General features: G+C 47.3%; 1 long non-coding RNA gene across 3 annotated transcripts in view; it reads right to left on the bottom strand.

Moving 5' to 3' along the window:
- LOC147262097 (uncharacterized) overlaps positions 1–16,860 on the bottom strand; it is a 35,492-nt gene that overhangs the window by 16,919 nt on the left and 1,713 nt on the right. For 2 of the 3 annotated variants that reach the window (XR_015116133.1, XR_015116132.1), the window contains exon 2: positions 11,881–11,987. This is a non-coding gene — a long non-coding RNA (uncharacterized LOC147262097). Of the gene's footprint in view, positions 1–3,924; positions 5,985–11,880; positions 11,988–16,860 lie in introns of those variants that run through there. The other variant, XR_015116131.1, reaches the window with a different exon arrangement.

Genomic DNA, 16,860 nt, shown 5'->3' on the forward strand with positions numbered 1-16,860 from the left:
AATTACCATCAAATAAAAGTTAATATTTAACTTCCAATCTCCCTCTTCTGCTGCTGTGTTTCCACTCAACTCTCCCTCTCTCATTCCTCCTTTTCCCTCTCTCTTTTGTCTATTATTAAAATACCAAAGCAAAATTCACTGCTCATTAACAACGGGCAGCCTTTGACTCATCCAAGGTGTCTTATCTTGAAATCTGACGACTCTTTCTAGCTATTTTTCCCCCTGACATCCACTGTGTAGCCATCAGGCTTTGCTTCCTGCCTGCAAGACAAGATTTGGGGAACAAAAAAATGCCATGCAGCCTAGACAGATTTGTGCATAAGAATCTTTAACAACGCTAATAAAGAAGCTAACTCTTGCAGAAATGGCTTTCATGTGCATGGAAGAAGCTAAACAGTGAGGAGGACAGTGCCATGGTGAGGGAAAAGAGGCTAACTCGGGATGCTAATTCGCAAAGAGAGGTGCGTAACATTAGCATGCCTGCTAACAGCAGTGAGACGGCAAGGGGCAGGTGAAATGTCCTCACAGTTCACAAGAAAACAGAATTTTGATGTAGAGGTTGAGAATGAATTGAAAGGCTAAAATGAGGCTCATGAATGAGAGCAGAACCTCTCACCACAGTTGTGGAGCCATGAACAGCAGAAAGCTTTAGTTTGACATCACCTTCTCGTTCAGGTCTCTAAGGGCGTGTTTCCGCTGGCTCACTTCGGCTCGGCTCGGTTTGGCCCCATTTCCCCCGGCCCCAGCACAGTACTAACCGTTACCATTTTGGTCCCTGCTCCCCTGGGGTTCCAAGCGAGCCGAGCGGGGACTAACATGTGACGTACACACATAGCAGGGTGCTGATTGGGTGACTCACCCACTCGGGTCGTCTACTTCGTATCATCTTGGCCTCGGCGGAATCCTGGTCATGGCTCGGTAAAGTCTACTTTTCTTGGGGGTTCTGTTTCACTGCTTGAAGCCTCGCCTGTCTGTCCTCCCTCACTTTTAGTTGAAGCAAAAACCACTGACAGAGCAGCAGGCGTCACGCTGCCTCCATGTCCTCCATCGTTGTTGTTGTGTCGCACACAAATGACGCCGGGGAACTCGCCGTGAGTCCACCCACGCTAACGTGGTATCGAGTGCTCGCGGAAACGAACCTGTACCGAGCTGTCCCCACCTGACCCGACCTGAAGCGAGCCAGTGGAAACGCACCCCAAGATACAACAGCACCCCAGAATGAAAGCAAGTGCCTGTGAATAAACACAAAATCCAGTCAGTTCCTAGAATAGAACGACTTCATGCTGCTTCGCTCTACAGATTTGGGTTTTTCACTGCAACAAGTCCCTCTTGTCATCTTCTTAACATCAAATCTGTGATAAACCATCTTTTCGCTGGTGACGTTGGCACAAGCAGATCTGTCTTACTTCTAAAAACACGGCACAACAAATTATTCGAAGAAAAAAACAGGTTTCCTTGTCTTTTAGACGGTTGCATTTCCACACTGTTGAGGTTGTTTTGCATCTGCGCTGTAAAAACAATGAACCGGTCGATCCTCAATAAAACAATCAGAACTCTCGAGTTTGCGGAGAAAATCTCACCTTCTTCAGTGCGAGAGGAGCAGAGGAGGATCTGAGATTTTCTCAATAAGAAGTCAGAGGAGTTGTGAGGTGGCTGCTTGATATTTCAGCAGATTAGCGGAGTCCACTGAGGATTGCCAAGCGTTTGATGTAATGTTTCACAGATCTATGATAGGTGCAGGTTAACCAAATGTCAAGTTGCTCTTCCGCCTGTTCTGCTGTTTGCTGGGGAACATTTCTTATCCGCTGCTGTTATTGGTGTTTTTTTCTCTTTGCAACACTCCACTGAAGCACTGACGGAGAAAATCTTTGCAGCGAGCAGGGATTCGGCGAGGTGTTCAAGGACACCTGAGCGGAACACATTCCCACTATTGTTCAGGTTTGTATGAAGCTTCTGTTTATCAAAAAAAAAAAAGAACAAAAAAGAAGAAGATACAGGCTGGTTAATGTGCTAAGAGAGTTTCATGGCCTGAGGGTTGGAGTTTAGAGGCTGGAACACACACAGATACACACTGATAAAGGCAGCATCACATGTCTGCGTCTGCTGCTGCTGCTGTGTCATCAGGAATGACCTCTGGACCAACTGCAAAATGACTGGGCATTTAAAGGCCAGCTCAACCATCACGCTCGCACACGCCTGTGTGACGCGGGATTTTTGTTCAAACTGTGGTTTTGGTCACCAGTGCTAGCGTGTTAGCTGCCAGGTTACTGCACAGGTGCGCCCTGGACTCCTGAGTGTTTTTCATCATGTTATCATGTGAAACCTCAGATCTTCGAGAATTACGAACTGCTTCTTATGGGCATGGCAACCACTTACTTCATTCGTGCCCAGTAGTCATCACACACACACACACACACACACACACACACATAGGCGTGCGCAGGGTATAGTGGCAGTGGTGGGTGTAGAGCTACGCTGCAGCTGCAGGTCATGAATGGGTGAGTCATTCATGCATTTATGCCAGAGGAGGATGAAAGCACCTGAGTTCCTCTGTTTTAAACTGTGTCATCTTCAGCTGTGTTGTAATCTTGGTCCTGTGTCAAACTTCCTTGGTAGTTTTCATCATATTTCATCACTTTACTCCGAGGCCATCAGTGTCGCTCACATCAGCGTCTCGGAGCCAGGGCTGTCCTTCATGTTGTCATCCTCAGCCAGCAGGACGAATCGGACGCCTGAGCTCAGAGAGCCTGAGCTTTAGCAGCACCAGCGGTCGGGTTTCTGCTGGATCTTTCTACCACATAGACGTCCCAGTTCACGAGAAGACCATTTTCCAGCGGTCATATTCCCCTTTTGTTTAGTCTCCTACAGTTCCCACAACAAATCAGCAGGTCAGCGTGAGGATGTGGATCGAAGGAGGATGTTTGGTACCAGCGCGTTCACCGGCTCACCCGCCAAACCAGCTGCCGCGGTCATGAAGCTGATAAAAACTAAACTGATAAAGCTCAAAGAAATCTCACTCGTTCTCCCTGTTACATCAACCGAGTGTTTGAGCGCTCCAGCCTGTGTTACCTCACATTTTGAGTCTGTCTGCAGCTCCTGAGGGTTGAAAGAATCGTCTCAGTGATGAATGATAGTTGTGAGCGAACTACATGTGAGAAAAATACGCGTGTGTTTCACGAACCTTTAGTTAACGAGTGATGCTGGCCAGCGGCCAACACTTGCATTTGTAGGCTGTCGGTCTGGAATACGGGGAATCTGTCTGCCAAAGTGCAGCAGCAGTTATAGATGAAGGTTGAAATTGACACCAGTCAGGCTGCTGCTGGCATACATGAAATACAGAGAAATAAGAGAGAGTGATGCTCGTATTTGAGGGCGTCGAGGCCGTTCTCGTCCTGAACTGAACCCCAAACGGCCTCAGCAGCGGGCGGATCGATAGGCCACATCAGGTGAAGCCGTGCTGATCAGAGAAATGCTTCCTTTAAATTTGAACTCTTACAACATCAGCTTTAGTCGTCTCTAAGAGGTTGTGTGATCAGTACTCTGGTTTCCATCGACGGCTCCTGATGCACGTTTTGAAGAATGGCGTCATAAAAGGTCGACGGAGACAAAGACAGGCGTATGTTTTGGGCTTGTGTGACCATCGCGTGTCTGTCTGAGGAAGGCCTGGAGGGAACCTCCTCAAATTTGGCGCAAACGTCCACTGGGACTGAAGGATGAACTGAAAAGATTTTGGTGGTCAAAGGTCACTCTGGCTCATTGGACTGAGGTGGATTACGTCTACGTCTTTATTGTATTCTGTAGTTTTTACTACTTTTCAAGATCTATTTTATGTTCACAACACTTGCATTATGGAGGCGTATTGATCACCTTTAAATCAACGGATCTTAGTCAAGCAGCTTTTTTCAATCTTTATTTTCTCGGTGTGTGTTCAGACCCTCACCCTCACACCAGGACACTGACCTCTAAGCAGGAAAAGACAGCATAAATTAATAGAGTGTTACTAAAATCAGTTTGGACAAAGTGATATTTTCATTTGTGTGTAATATTAACACATTCAGCGGCAGCGCTGTAGGCCACGCACACGTGGGGCGCGCTCGCTCGGTGTATTGAGCATCTCTCCACAGGTCAGCACGGGTTGATACGGCAGAGCGAGGCCGTTTCCGAGTGTTGCCATTCTTTGATCTGTTCCCTCCCGATCCCCCAGAGTGCAGACGAGCTGTAACTCGGACCATTAGCTAAAGAATGTTGAACATAACCATACCGGTTGCGTCCAGCCAGCCAAATCAAATAACTCCTTTTACAAGCGCCACTTCACAACCCGCTCCCGCGTTCAGGCTCAGCGCCAGGCTCATGTTGATTCTACCCGAGCCTTGAGAAGAGAGGCGCGTTAGCCTTGATTTACGCCGCCTTATTGGAATTCCTTTACGAGCGAGTGGCGCGCATGAAAACAGGATGGATTTCTGAAGAAAGGGCTCTTGACTGATAAGGGCCTATTTGAGATAGGGATCAAGGAGGGCCCGGTGATGAATCATAGCCATGTGAGGGAGGGAAGCTGGAGGGGAGCCAGAATGGCACGTTATGCAAGACTCCAGAGGTGATATCTGCCAGAGAGCCCCAGAGAGTTTACCCTGGGGGGGGTGCAGCTGTCAGCAGACGGGACCGGAGACAAAGCAGCAGGAATGTAGAACTGCCTGGTATTTGTAATTCCAGTTCTCGATGCACTGAGAACGTAGCCTCCTTGTATTTTTGAAAGAATAATATTGACTCAGTAATCGTTGTGAGAATCTGTTCATGCCAAGCTCCCATTTAATGGCTTCACGTGGGCCTTCGTTTCTCTCAGCGACTGCAACTTTCCCAACGCGAGTGTGTTTTTGTGTGACTCCTTGTGGTGAAAAGTGTTCCTAATGAGCAGATTACTCAGCGGCCCTCGTAACTTTGCAGGAAACATACGATTAAATCCTTTTAATTGCTTCTCATCATCAGTTCACTGGCAGAGTTGGTCAGTGCTGCTCATTGTTTTAGTTTGACAGCCACAAAACGTGTCGGTTCATTCTCCGCCGAGTTTATAAAAAAAAAAAAAAAGTTCTGAAAGACGTCAGACGAAACCTTCCCAGCGCGGAACACGGAGGAGAACCAAGGGAGTGGATCTTATAAAAACCAAGATGAGGCCACAAACATCACATCTTCTCAGCACTTCTCTGATGATCTGGTGGCACGGGGACAGCCAGTGATAGAAGCACTAATCAGTCACTTTCAGACGGCGCCGCTGCTCGCACAGCAGCAGCGGCGCCGGGATGATGCACTTCTCTCCCTGCTTGATACCAGCACAGTATTTGGGTGCCCGTTCTACAAGCGTCTCAGTTCAACATTATGATTAATAGCAGGTTTTGTTTGCTTTTCTAACGTGAAACAATGGAGAAAAGTTGACTCAACACTTCCAGAGACTTTAAAGTCACCGGAACTTTGGAGCAAAGAGGCTAAAACGCAGGCGAGAACGAGAAAAAAGGAGGGAAAACAGACAGGAAACAGGAAGTACGGCAGACAAGACAGACACTCTGAGACGTAGTACAAGTATGTCAGGAAGATGCAGTGTTTGGTCACGTGACCGTCAAATTGATTGTTCTTTGAAGCGCCGTCATCCACATACCATCAGGACCAACCTCGCTGACAGACAAACCGCTGGTCCCTTTTTCTTTGTGTCTGTGTTCAGTTCAGGGAATCACAGCCACAGAAAGTGGCTGGAAGAAGTCAAGATGACTCCAACCAGCTCAAGCCAACAACACATTTGCATGGCGGCGTTTGAAGTGAAGAAGATGATCTCGTGGTTGTTTGCCTTCCTGCTCTGCTCTTCTTCCTCTTACTTCCCCTGCAGTTTCCATTCAGGGACAAAGGAACTGGGCTCGAGGTTCGATTTACAGCCGTGGAAATGAAACGGAGGTGAACCCAGGTGATCTGTCCTCCCACCTCTGCACTTGACGACGCGTCTGAAGGAACAGCAATACGTTTGAGAAGCAGATTAGATATGAAGAAAGGTGTTCCGCCTGCTACGACACTTGTACCTCCGCCAGTGTTTGGGGGATTCTTCTATAGGTGGTGAAGTGGGGGTGCCTCTCGTCTGCCTTTCAAGTTTAAAAACCTGTCAGGCTGCGAACCCGTTCAAACGCCACTGTATTGTTTTATATACGCCAAGAACATTGTGTTTACTCAGTCTTCATCTTCTGGCCATGAATCATAAATGTCACAAGACCAAATTAAGTTGTTGATGCAACGCTCTGTGTGTGTGTGTGTGTGTGCGCGCGCGTGCACAGACGTCACATGTCCATGCAACTCACCTGTAGCCACGAGCTGTTTGTTCAGTGGCAAGTCTGACTGTGAGAACAGTGACAGAACGCTATAAACACATTGACGTAACTGAGGACTGAGGTTTTTCTCCACATAAGACCTGTCATTCCTGTCTGATAAAGGTAAAAACACCATAAAACGCTGGAGGCGGAGCAGCTGTGGAGGCATTTTATCACCGACAGATTGTTTTTAACACTTGGCAAGCTCAGAGTATTTCAGAGACCCACGCTGCCGGCGGAAAATAGACGATAATACCTGTGAAAGGTGCAATCAACATGAGCTGCAGCCAGGTAGTGAACGGGACCTCAGTGCTTTTACATTCAACACTGTAGTGATCCTTAAATACCTGGACGGGTATTCATGGGAACGAACGAGGCCCCGCCTCCAACGTGGCCTCTGCTACACATCCACGGTTCATCTCTGCAGTCGCGACGACAGGGAGGAGGGGCCTCGACTCATCGGGTCTGGAGTTAGGATCTCTTGCTAACGTCTTACTTCGGTTAGGATTTGCCTTCAAAAAAAGTCATTGCTGTTGGTGTGGAAGGGCGAAGTTGATGTGGTTCATAAACATGAGAACCAGGAGGAGGGGAGGGGCCAACCTGGAGAACTCAGACCTTTCATCGAGTGGCATCTGATCCTCCTCAAGTTCTCATTTTAAAGCCAAAAATACCTCCACGCACCGTGGCTCACTGTGTCTTAAGCTTTTGTTCTCTGGGATAAAACATGTCCGTAAATATCACACACCTGTATTTCAAAGTTGCTAACAAGCGGCTAAGTGGGACTCAAACACCATGACGCAGAGCTTATTTTCCACACTGATGGAAAATCCAGTGTAAAAATGCCATCAGCTGCTGGTGGAGGGAACCCGTGGCGGTGTTAACTTCTGAGTGGACACACACACACACACACACACACACACACACACACACACACACACACACACCCCTCATCCCTGCAGCGCTCTGTTGTCTTGATTATTAGCACCACCTGTGGAGCGGTAATGGCCTGTAATCAGCGTGTTGGTGCTCCTCACCTGTGTGAGAGTCGCGTCTCAGCGAAGAACAGCAATCCAACAGTGAGAGAAACAAATCTGAGAGCAAAAATGGAGGGGAATAACATCTTTCCGGCAGATATCATTTAGATTCATAACCGCACAGAAAATTGAAAAAAAGGGCTGAATTCAGTTTACATGCGTAGCACGAAACTAGAGCGTTTATGACGAGGGTGAAAAGGCCGGTGACTGAGCTTCTATTTTAGTGCCACTTTGCTCTTTTGTTGTTGTTTTGAAAAAGTAGCAGCTGAAGGAGAGTTTTATGATCCCAAAATGTGAAACCGCGTAGCGCACACCCCCCACCACCACCACCACCAAGCAACTGCATCACCACATCAGCTGGGAGGGAAGAAATCCCAGGGATTCAGGGTTAAACATAGCCACCGAGATTATTCCCACCTACAAAGCACCGCTAGGAAATGTTTCAAACACACAGAAAAGTGCAAGACTGAAGAAGCAGCATTCTGCATGTTCCCACAGGCCAAATGCAGGGATCATAACAACAGCAGCACCGCAGTCAGCGCTTTGATCACCGCGGCGTCTGCCGGTTTGACAGCTCTCACGCAGCCCCGCCCTCTAACCCTGCAGCAAGGCACTGTCCTTTGACCCATTATGGCTTATTCAGTATTTTCATTTTCCTGTTTCTTTTGCATCCATCTTTGCAGCTGACGACCGTCAGACAAACCTCTGCGCGGCATGGCCTCACAGCACTTTGCTACTTGGAAATAATTCTAACAAGGGCGAACCATGTTTTCAACAATGGCGCCGTTTTTAATCGGGCTCACAGTGTAAAACACGTGAAGCGCACAGGCACAGAAAGGATGATTACATGAATGAACCTTGTAACTTCCAGTTAGAGAAGCTCCCACTGTTGTGTTTTAGTTTGCTTCAACTGATGCAGAGTAGAAACGCTGCATTGCGGTTGTCTGATTCTGCAAAGAGTCACAGTGACATTGACCTTTGACCCTCTAAATCTCTTCAGTTCATCTTTAAGTGCCAGTGGACCTTGTTGCTGACCTCCAGGCATCCCTAAGACATCCTAAGATTCTTCCAGATAACAAGAACGAGATGTAGGACACATGAAAGGGGACGATATGAGGCCTCTATCTGAATACAGCGAGGCTCCGGCCCGCTCACATCCTGCAGCTACACGCAACCACAAATAGTTGCTCTCCATCCAGAGCTCAGTTCTGCCACCTCTGGGAGCTTAATACATCAAAATGTGCTCAGATTCCTCTGGACCTTTATGAGGTCAAGAGGTCCTCGAATCACCAGATCCCGAATCTGACGGTGAAACTTTCTCATGGACTAAGATTACTCTCTGACATGTCTTAAGACATGCTGCTAATAGCTGCACCCCGCCTGAAGTAGTCCTCAGGATCGACTTTGATCCAGTTTGCCTCTAACCACTTGTTCCTTGTTTTATCGTCCCAACAACTTTAATTGAAATCCCTCGATTAGTTTTTCAGATATCCTGCTAACAACCAGACACACCAGTGATCATGTTACCACCTTGGCGGCGGTAATAAACCTCCGGAGGGCAGGATTTACTGCCGACTGAGTAAAACAGGTATGAGACAGGTTCAGGATTTGCCCACTTAGCCTGATTCCATATTTTTAGAATATCATTTCAGGCAATAAATGCTCTCCGGGCCATAATAAAGCTGCTGAAAACAGAAACAAGCTGCTATGTCAAGTGCAAAATTATTCCACTCAGCTCAACTGCGGCCGCTGTGGGAGGATTTACTGACATGTTTGTGGGCTGGCGGGTCAAGCAGTGATGTATGAACCCTTGAGAATATCACTTTTCTGTGGACGTGCATTCCCCTCAGAGGGGCTCATCTCAGGTGGAGGCGGCGGCTGGCTGCTCGTGTGTGTTTAGCCATATCAGCATCTTGATAGGGCACGATGATGACGGTTAGAAATTGTCCATTTACAGTTTTTATTGAAATAAAAAGAGGAAGTGAGGTCAAGATGAGTTAAACCCAGGAGAGTCCAAATCAGCCCGACAGGAGGCCCTGCCAGGGATGAGCATCTTCTTCACTCACGTAGCCATAAAGGGGCGAGGCATCCCGCAAGAGGGGAGGAGTGAAGCGTGGAAAAGAGGCGGAGTCTTTAATAAGTTGTGAAAGTTCACTACGTCTAAAGGAAGAGGCTGCTACAGAGTTAGAAGGTTGCTAGAGAGTTACAGGGAGCTGCTACAGAGTTAGAAGGTTGCTAGAGAGTTACAGGAGGCTGTTACAGAGTTACAGGTGGCTGCTAGAGAGTTACAAGAGGCTGCTACAGAGTTACAGGAGGCTGTTACAGAGTTACAGGAGGCTGCTACAGAGTTACAGGGAGCTGCTACAGAGTTACAGGAGGCTGCTGCAGAGTTACAGGGAGCTGCTACAGAGTTACAGGAGGCTGTTACAGAGTTACAGGAGGCTGCTACAGAGTTACAGGAGGCTGCCAGAGTTACAGGAGGCTGTTACAGAGTTACAGGAGGCTGCTACAGAGTTACAGGTGGCTGCTACAGAGTTGCAGGGATCTGCTAGAGAGTTACAGGAGGCTGCTAGAGAGTTACAGGAGGCTGTTACAGACTTACAGGAGGCTGTTACAGACTTACAGGAGGCTGCTAGAGAGTTACAGGAGGTATTACAGTGTTAGAGGAGGCTGTGGACGCTGGTGTTTGTGTCCTTCATGTCTGTAGTGATGGGTAATTAAACACGCTGCTGCCACAATTCTCAGAAAGTCTCCGTAACACTTCCAGACACTGTCAGCCACTGAATTTGGTGAAATGGTTCTTGGCTCTGCTTCTACCGAGTGAAACCATGACAATGGTCCAACGAAGACTCAAATTTGTCTAAAATTAATTTTGATATCGGCCGGCCGGCCGGGAGCAGCTGACCTGCAGGGCAGGGGATGCCTTTGCAGGCCATAGCAGGTTCCAATAAAACGCTGCCGATTTGGACTAAATTCTCTCATTCTTTTTTGCTTACTTTTGCAGACTGATGCAAGAGATCAACCAGAAGCAGACAAAAGCCTTTCCACTCAAGCACACACTGTTCTGTTTATTGCAAAACACAGGCAGAGACACACACACACACACACGTTCAAAGGTGCACTAAGACTAATTTCCCGGAGATTCCTGCTGACCCCTGACCTCTGCTGCGGTCCTCATCCACAAATGACAAATGATCCACATCATACAGGCTTGAATTTTCTCCCCCCAAAATGGTAGATTTAGAAACAGATTTAGGTTCAAATAACACGAGGAACACTTGCTGCGTGCTTGTGCACCCGCCCACACACACACATACACACTCTGGCATTCATAGCCTTCTTTGTTTTGCCTTGATCCATAATGGAATGGCACTGACATTTCCCCCTCAGGTATTTCACACATCACATCAACAAAACAATGCAAACAAAAGTAGTGTATCCTTGAAGCCGTATCTTGAGGCCGAGCCGACAACATCACACTCTCCCTTCTCTAAAAGCACAACTTTTATGATTCTGAAGGTTTCACAATTCCTCGTGACGTTCTCCTCTGTTCTGCCCTCAAGATGAATGCAGACACGCCACCTCTGCTGCCTCTCTCTTTAATTTATAATTTCTCAAAAATGTTGAGAGCTGTTTATTAAAGTGACAATGATCAATAATGACTAATGTTGTAATTACAGGCCACTAGCAGCGCCGTCTGATGCTGAATTTTAAGTAGGCTGAGGAAAGAAATCCCCACCAAAAGCACGTTCATCTCCAGCAGCATTTCGTTGTCTAATTAATCTTCATTTTGAGGACAGACCCGTCTCACTAATGCACTTTTATCATTGCTCACGCTTTTACAGTACACAAGCATGAAAAAACATTCAATCCCGAGCTCACTGCTCCACCTGAAATCACGGACGCGTGTTTGCTCCGTGCAGGCTTGCAGAAAAGTGAATAATGCATGTTGTTCTGTTCTAATTTCCCAACAATTGCTCCTGTTTCATCGCTCCGACTCTTTAATTGTCTTTCCTCATTACCTCCGCCAAAGAGGTTGTGTTTTTTTGGCGCTGTTTGTTTGTTTTTCTGTCAGCAGGATTACGGAAAAAACAGCTGGTCAATTTTCATGATGCCTGGTGGCGGAGCAAGAAAAGAAGAATCAATCTGAATCCATCAGACCTCTGAAATTACATCTTGCCGCTGCTGTCACTCAGGCCACACTCGCTTGATCTCAAGACTAAATTCTGCAATCGCAGGCCTGATAACTTCCACCAGTGCTGTGTGAGCACGCGGAACAAACACGGAACCCAAACACAGGTTTCGCTTCCATGTAGTTCTCAAACGAATGTGAAAACCATCTGTGACAAAAATCACAAAAAGGCAAATGTGCCTTTGTTTCCATAAGTGGTTTGGCGTAACGTCAATACAAGATGGTGGCAGAGGCAAGATGGCCGTAACTGGCAGAGTCGTAGAAGAAGAAGAAAACGAGCTGTACATCATCAGAAACACTACAGAGGAATTACCTTTGTAATTCAGTCGTGTTGACCTCTGTCAGCCAGAATCTCCAGGACGACGGCTGCCGGGTCAGCTGGTCGGTCACGTGATCACAGGTGTGCAAACATCGGGGGTTCTGCGTGTAAACAGAAGGCCATGAGCACCAGGGAGCTTTCATGATCTTGTTCCAGCGCCTCAGCATCAGGGTTCAAGTGTATCAAACTGACTTTTGATCCTTGTTTTTAAAAGTAGCACCAGAGTCTCGAATAATGAGGACTTCCTGGTACCAGCACACGAACGCTGCATCTCCACCAGGAAACCCGACTGACGGCCGTGACCTGCTGTTCCTCCTAATGTCCTCGTTACAAAGAAAGGTTCCTTCATCAGCCAGTTAGTGAATGTATGTTCTGGAGTGTTGGTGCAGTAGCAGAACTGGATCCTCAGCTGTTGCTGATCAATGCCAACCCGCACCTTTGACCCCCGGTGCTCCATCAAAACTCCTCCGAACCGCCTTCCACCGATCGAAGCGCGCATCAGCGTATTGATCTCTCTCAGAGTTCCCTGCGTAACCTTCATCCTGTCGTACTGCTTCACACGTTTTACACGTATTCATCTTTAGCTTCCTGATCCTGGCTGTCAGGTTGGTTCCTCCTCCTCCACAGGAACAGATGAACTCCATGTTGTCACATTATAATGAAGCCACAGATTCTTTATAGGGCACCTTTGGTTTGTCTGCTCTTGTTTGGCAGAGTTAAAACTCCCCCCCTAATTAGGCTCCGCAGCAAAATACATTTTTCCCCCTCGTATCTTGCCAATTATCTCACATTCAGAGCAAAACGTGTGTGCGCTTGTATGAGTGTGCAAATACTCTCTTAAGCATCTGTCCTCAGCGGTGCTGCAGAATTCCATATCGCTCATTATAAATAAAAACACTGATTGAATGGAAATTGAATTTTAGTCATTACTTCACTGTATTAAGACCTTTTGGCTCCGTTAACTAATCAGTGAATTGCTCATTTGAATTGCAGATGACAGCGTCTCTCAGTTTGCTTTTACAGTGAGTGAGCAGACCTGAGGCTGATTGGTGTCTCATTAGGTTTGACTTTATATAAAGAGAGACACACACACAAACAGAGTCACAGGAAAGTAGGCATCCACACACACACACACGGCCTTCCATTAGTCTAATGTACTGTACAGGCGCTGGTGTCCCATGCCAAGGCTCACGTCTTTTAATCTGAAAGACATGACAGCTCATCTCCCGGGACGGCGTATAAACAGCACAACACTCTTAAGGACATTTCGCTGTCATGTCTCAGACCAGATCAGGAAAAAGAAGCTTAACAGGCTTAATAAGCGACACAAGCGAAGAGAGAGAGATTCCTCGATGGCTCTGCGCCTTCTAACGGAGTAAATTTAGGACTCTGTGACGTCCAGTGATGGTGGAACCTCAACCTCACTCACGAGATGATGAATATTAGGTGTGTGTGGCTGACTGAACCGAGCCGCACGTCCACTGTCAAGTCGGTTCTGGTTCTTGCACTGGGGCAGGTTTAGATTTGAAGACTGCCAGTGGTTCTATCTCCTGACCCCCCCCCCCCCCCCCCCCCCAAAGAAGCGCTGTACCACTTTGTGTACGCTGCGAATTTGCTGGCCAACTCCAGGCTCCTGTGTCCTACAACTGCAATATCACAGCGACTGAGAGACGTAATATGACGAGCAGAAAAATGACCAGTGACATCACGCAGGACCTGGTGGTCATTCAGACGCCAGTGAGGAATCAAGGCTGGAAAGTTGCTCACGCTCAGACACGGCAACAGTTTACGTCCTGCGTGGGAACGACTTCACCGGTTTAATTAAGAGACCGCGGGTCACAAGGTCATCTCGTTGACCCGCGTGGCGACTGGTTAGAAGTTAGTGGGGTTGCGCGCGTGCATTTCCTGCCAAACGCGCTCTGAGTGCAACGCTTCATTGCATTGACACGTGGGGGACTCGCTGCTGTGAGAGGGACTGCCGTGTTTGCTACATTCCACCCAGATGTATTTGTCTTATTCAGGCCGCAGAGATGCCAGCAAATCTGCCCAGTTAACTGAACTCATTATGGAGGAGCGAGATTTGGTTTCTCACTCAAACACATTTGCATGTTCTGTCTGCAGGAGCTGCACCCGCTAGCCCTCCATTTGCATTTCCCTGGATTTGCATCATGCATCAGCATCATCACAGCGCGTCTCGCGGTCGAGCTGTACTGTACTGCACACGCTAACAGGAAAATAAACACACTACAGGCCTTTTCCCAACACACGCACACACTGTCAACACGGCAGGATTGCTGGTGTTTGTCTTGTTAGGGAGGAGAAATGAGGGAGATAAGGAGCTGTGATCCCTCTGTTTGTTTACGTCTCTATCACAGCAACCTGACAGCAGTCATATTCTTCAAACAAAGACAGATGGGTTGTGGGAAAGTCAGGAAAAAGTCTCTCTCTCTCCTCGCTCCCTGCCTCCATCTATACATCTCCACCTCTTCACTTCTCTTTCTCTGCAGCGTGATTACTTTCAGAAAAAGCCTGTAAACTTGATCATACTGACGGAGCGCCGCGGGAGTGAGTCCTCAGACCCGCAGATATTTCTGATGGGCCGGTCCCCTCGTGTCCTGGACGTGTTTGTCCGTCCATCTTCAGCCACTTATCTGACTTTAGGCTGCGGGGGTGGAAGTTCCAGCGGGGAACCCCAGACCACCTCTGGCTGGCGGGTGCATGATCCTCCATCTGGTCCCGGCGTGTTGTTTGTATCCTCTTAGATGAGATCTACCTCAACAGGAACCATGCCCTCGGGTTGAGGGTCCACCCCTCTGTCCGGGTTCGTCTGTCCACAGGGACTCCGGTACGACCCGCTGGTCAAAGGTCAAGGATACTGACAGGCACAGTTTGCAGTGGTAAGCAACCCCACAATACTCCTAGTTCTACTTGTATCAGTACTTCTATACTCAGAGTAAAGGTACTTGTATTAGAAAGGGCAGGAGCAAAGGAGTTCAGCAGTTCTTGAGCAACATCCTGACGGAGGACAAGGTGTTAACTTCCTCCTCCTCCTTCATGCCATCGCTCTCCGGTGAGGGTAAATAAAAATGTTCCAGTTAATGTTGCTGTTTTACTTTCTCATGGTAGCTCCTAGTTTTCCAAGTCTTATTTAATATTTTATTCACCATTGTGGCCTCTTTCTTTTTACCTAGAAAGATCACAAACTGACAACTTTCCAGCGCGGCTGTGGAAAACTTCTTTCTGGGACATTTTACAGGAGTATGAGGAGTATCGTCTCTGTTTATTCTTGAGATTAGTCAAAACCTTTGTGGTGAATTAATTTTCAAGTGTCTTCTGCTGTCATTCTCAGCTGAATATTTAATAGATACAGTCACATTTCCGTGTTTGAACGCAGTTTGAAAACTCGTCTTTGAAGGAACAGATTTGGAGACACCAGCAAACGCAAGCGCAGCAGTCGAGCTCGCTCTCCCCGCCCTGACGGGACAATGTGACGAACCGTTAGCACGGCTCGGCTCCGGCTGCAGGTCCATTTGCACGCGCTCCTGTTTGGAGTCAACAGGGAATGGCGAATTCCAGAGAGGCCGGCCAGCGTTGTTTAGGTGAATACAGAAGAGACTCTCTTGTCTCTCCGGGAAGCAGCGGAGCGTCCACTTCTATCTCCCAGGCTGGCAGGCTTCCACCCGGCTATCTCATGCCTTTCATTTTAGGGTTCATGAACTGGAGTGCATGCAAGACTGAGCACATGCACGTGGCCAAGAGGAGAGAGGAAACACGCATTTCTGCCCCGCGAAAAGCTCATTGTGTTGAGTAAGTCACACTCGCAGGTCAGTCACTGGTCGCTGCTGAGGTTTTAACTGTTGGGTTTGTTACTCTGCTGTAGTACAAATAAAATTTAAAAAAATAGAAATATGAACACTACGGTTGTGTCTGTCACAGTGACGCTGACCTTTGACCCCCAAAATCCTTTCTGTGACTGAGTCCAGCTGGATGTTTGTGGCAAAATAAAAATCACATTCTCTTCTTCACGGGGATCAACGGGCTCGGCCGAATAAAGGAGTAAAAATCAATGTCCTTCACCATGCAAACACTGAAGTACAATTACCTCAGCACTTAACATGCTACTGCATGGTACTCGAGAAACTCACTGCAATAAATATCATTTCTCACTCCCCCGATACTTCACGAAGTCTTTCTTGCTTCTGCTCTCACATTTAACCAAATTATATAAAAATCTAAATCAACCTCTCCTTATTTAAATGAGTTTTCTCATCCATGTGAGGACGTCTGAACTGATCTGAAAGCAGTTTTGTGTGTTTTCATGAGTTAAGCGTTTTATTATTGATGTAAAACCACGTCCAGAACGCCGGCTGCGTACTTGTTTACTTTACATAAAAGGATAATCCTCCTATATTAGTGTGAGTCTAGTCTTTCCTAATTATGGTTATAATTTCTACAATTGGCCACAGTAATTACTTTAGTATGTAGCACATTAGTATTACTGATGTGCATGACTGCCAAAATTATGAAAATAAGATCAGAGTTGTGATAAAACCTAATTAGCCTTTTGGTTGGAGTTTAAAAGCAGGATTTTGTATTATTGCTTTAACTCCGGCGTTCTGGGCTCCTTCCACCAGCGCAGGAAGAGAAAACTCACAAGGCTGATGTAATCCTTTGGAAATCAATTAGATAAACACAAAACACACGCTGTTTAAAATGGAGAGGGCTGCGCTTCCCCCTCGCCGCTGAAAAGATGGGAGTTTATTGGGATTTCACCTGCTAGCGATCTGTTTCATGTGTCAGCTCACAAAAGCATGCGCACATATGAAAACACTCAGCTGATGTACACACCCACAGATGAACACACACACACACACACACACACGCCACATTTCAAAATCCAATTAAGCCAGGGCTGTGGGATCTCAGCCCAACACGCCAAATGGCTTTGAGTGTCTGCACGTCATCGACAGTGTG

This window comes from Aulostomus chinensis, chromosome 5, assembly GCF_037954235.1.
Source record: "Aulostomus chinensis isolate RoL2024-O1b breed Wild chromosome 5, RoL_Achi_v1.0, whole genome shotgun sequence".
In the NCBI taxonomy this organism is placed as follows: Eukaryota; Metazoa; Chordata; class Actinopteri; order Syngnathiformes; family Aulostomidae; genus Aulostomus; species Aulostomus chinensis.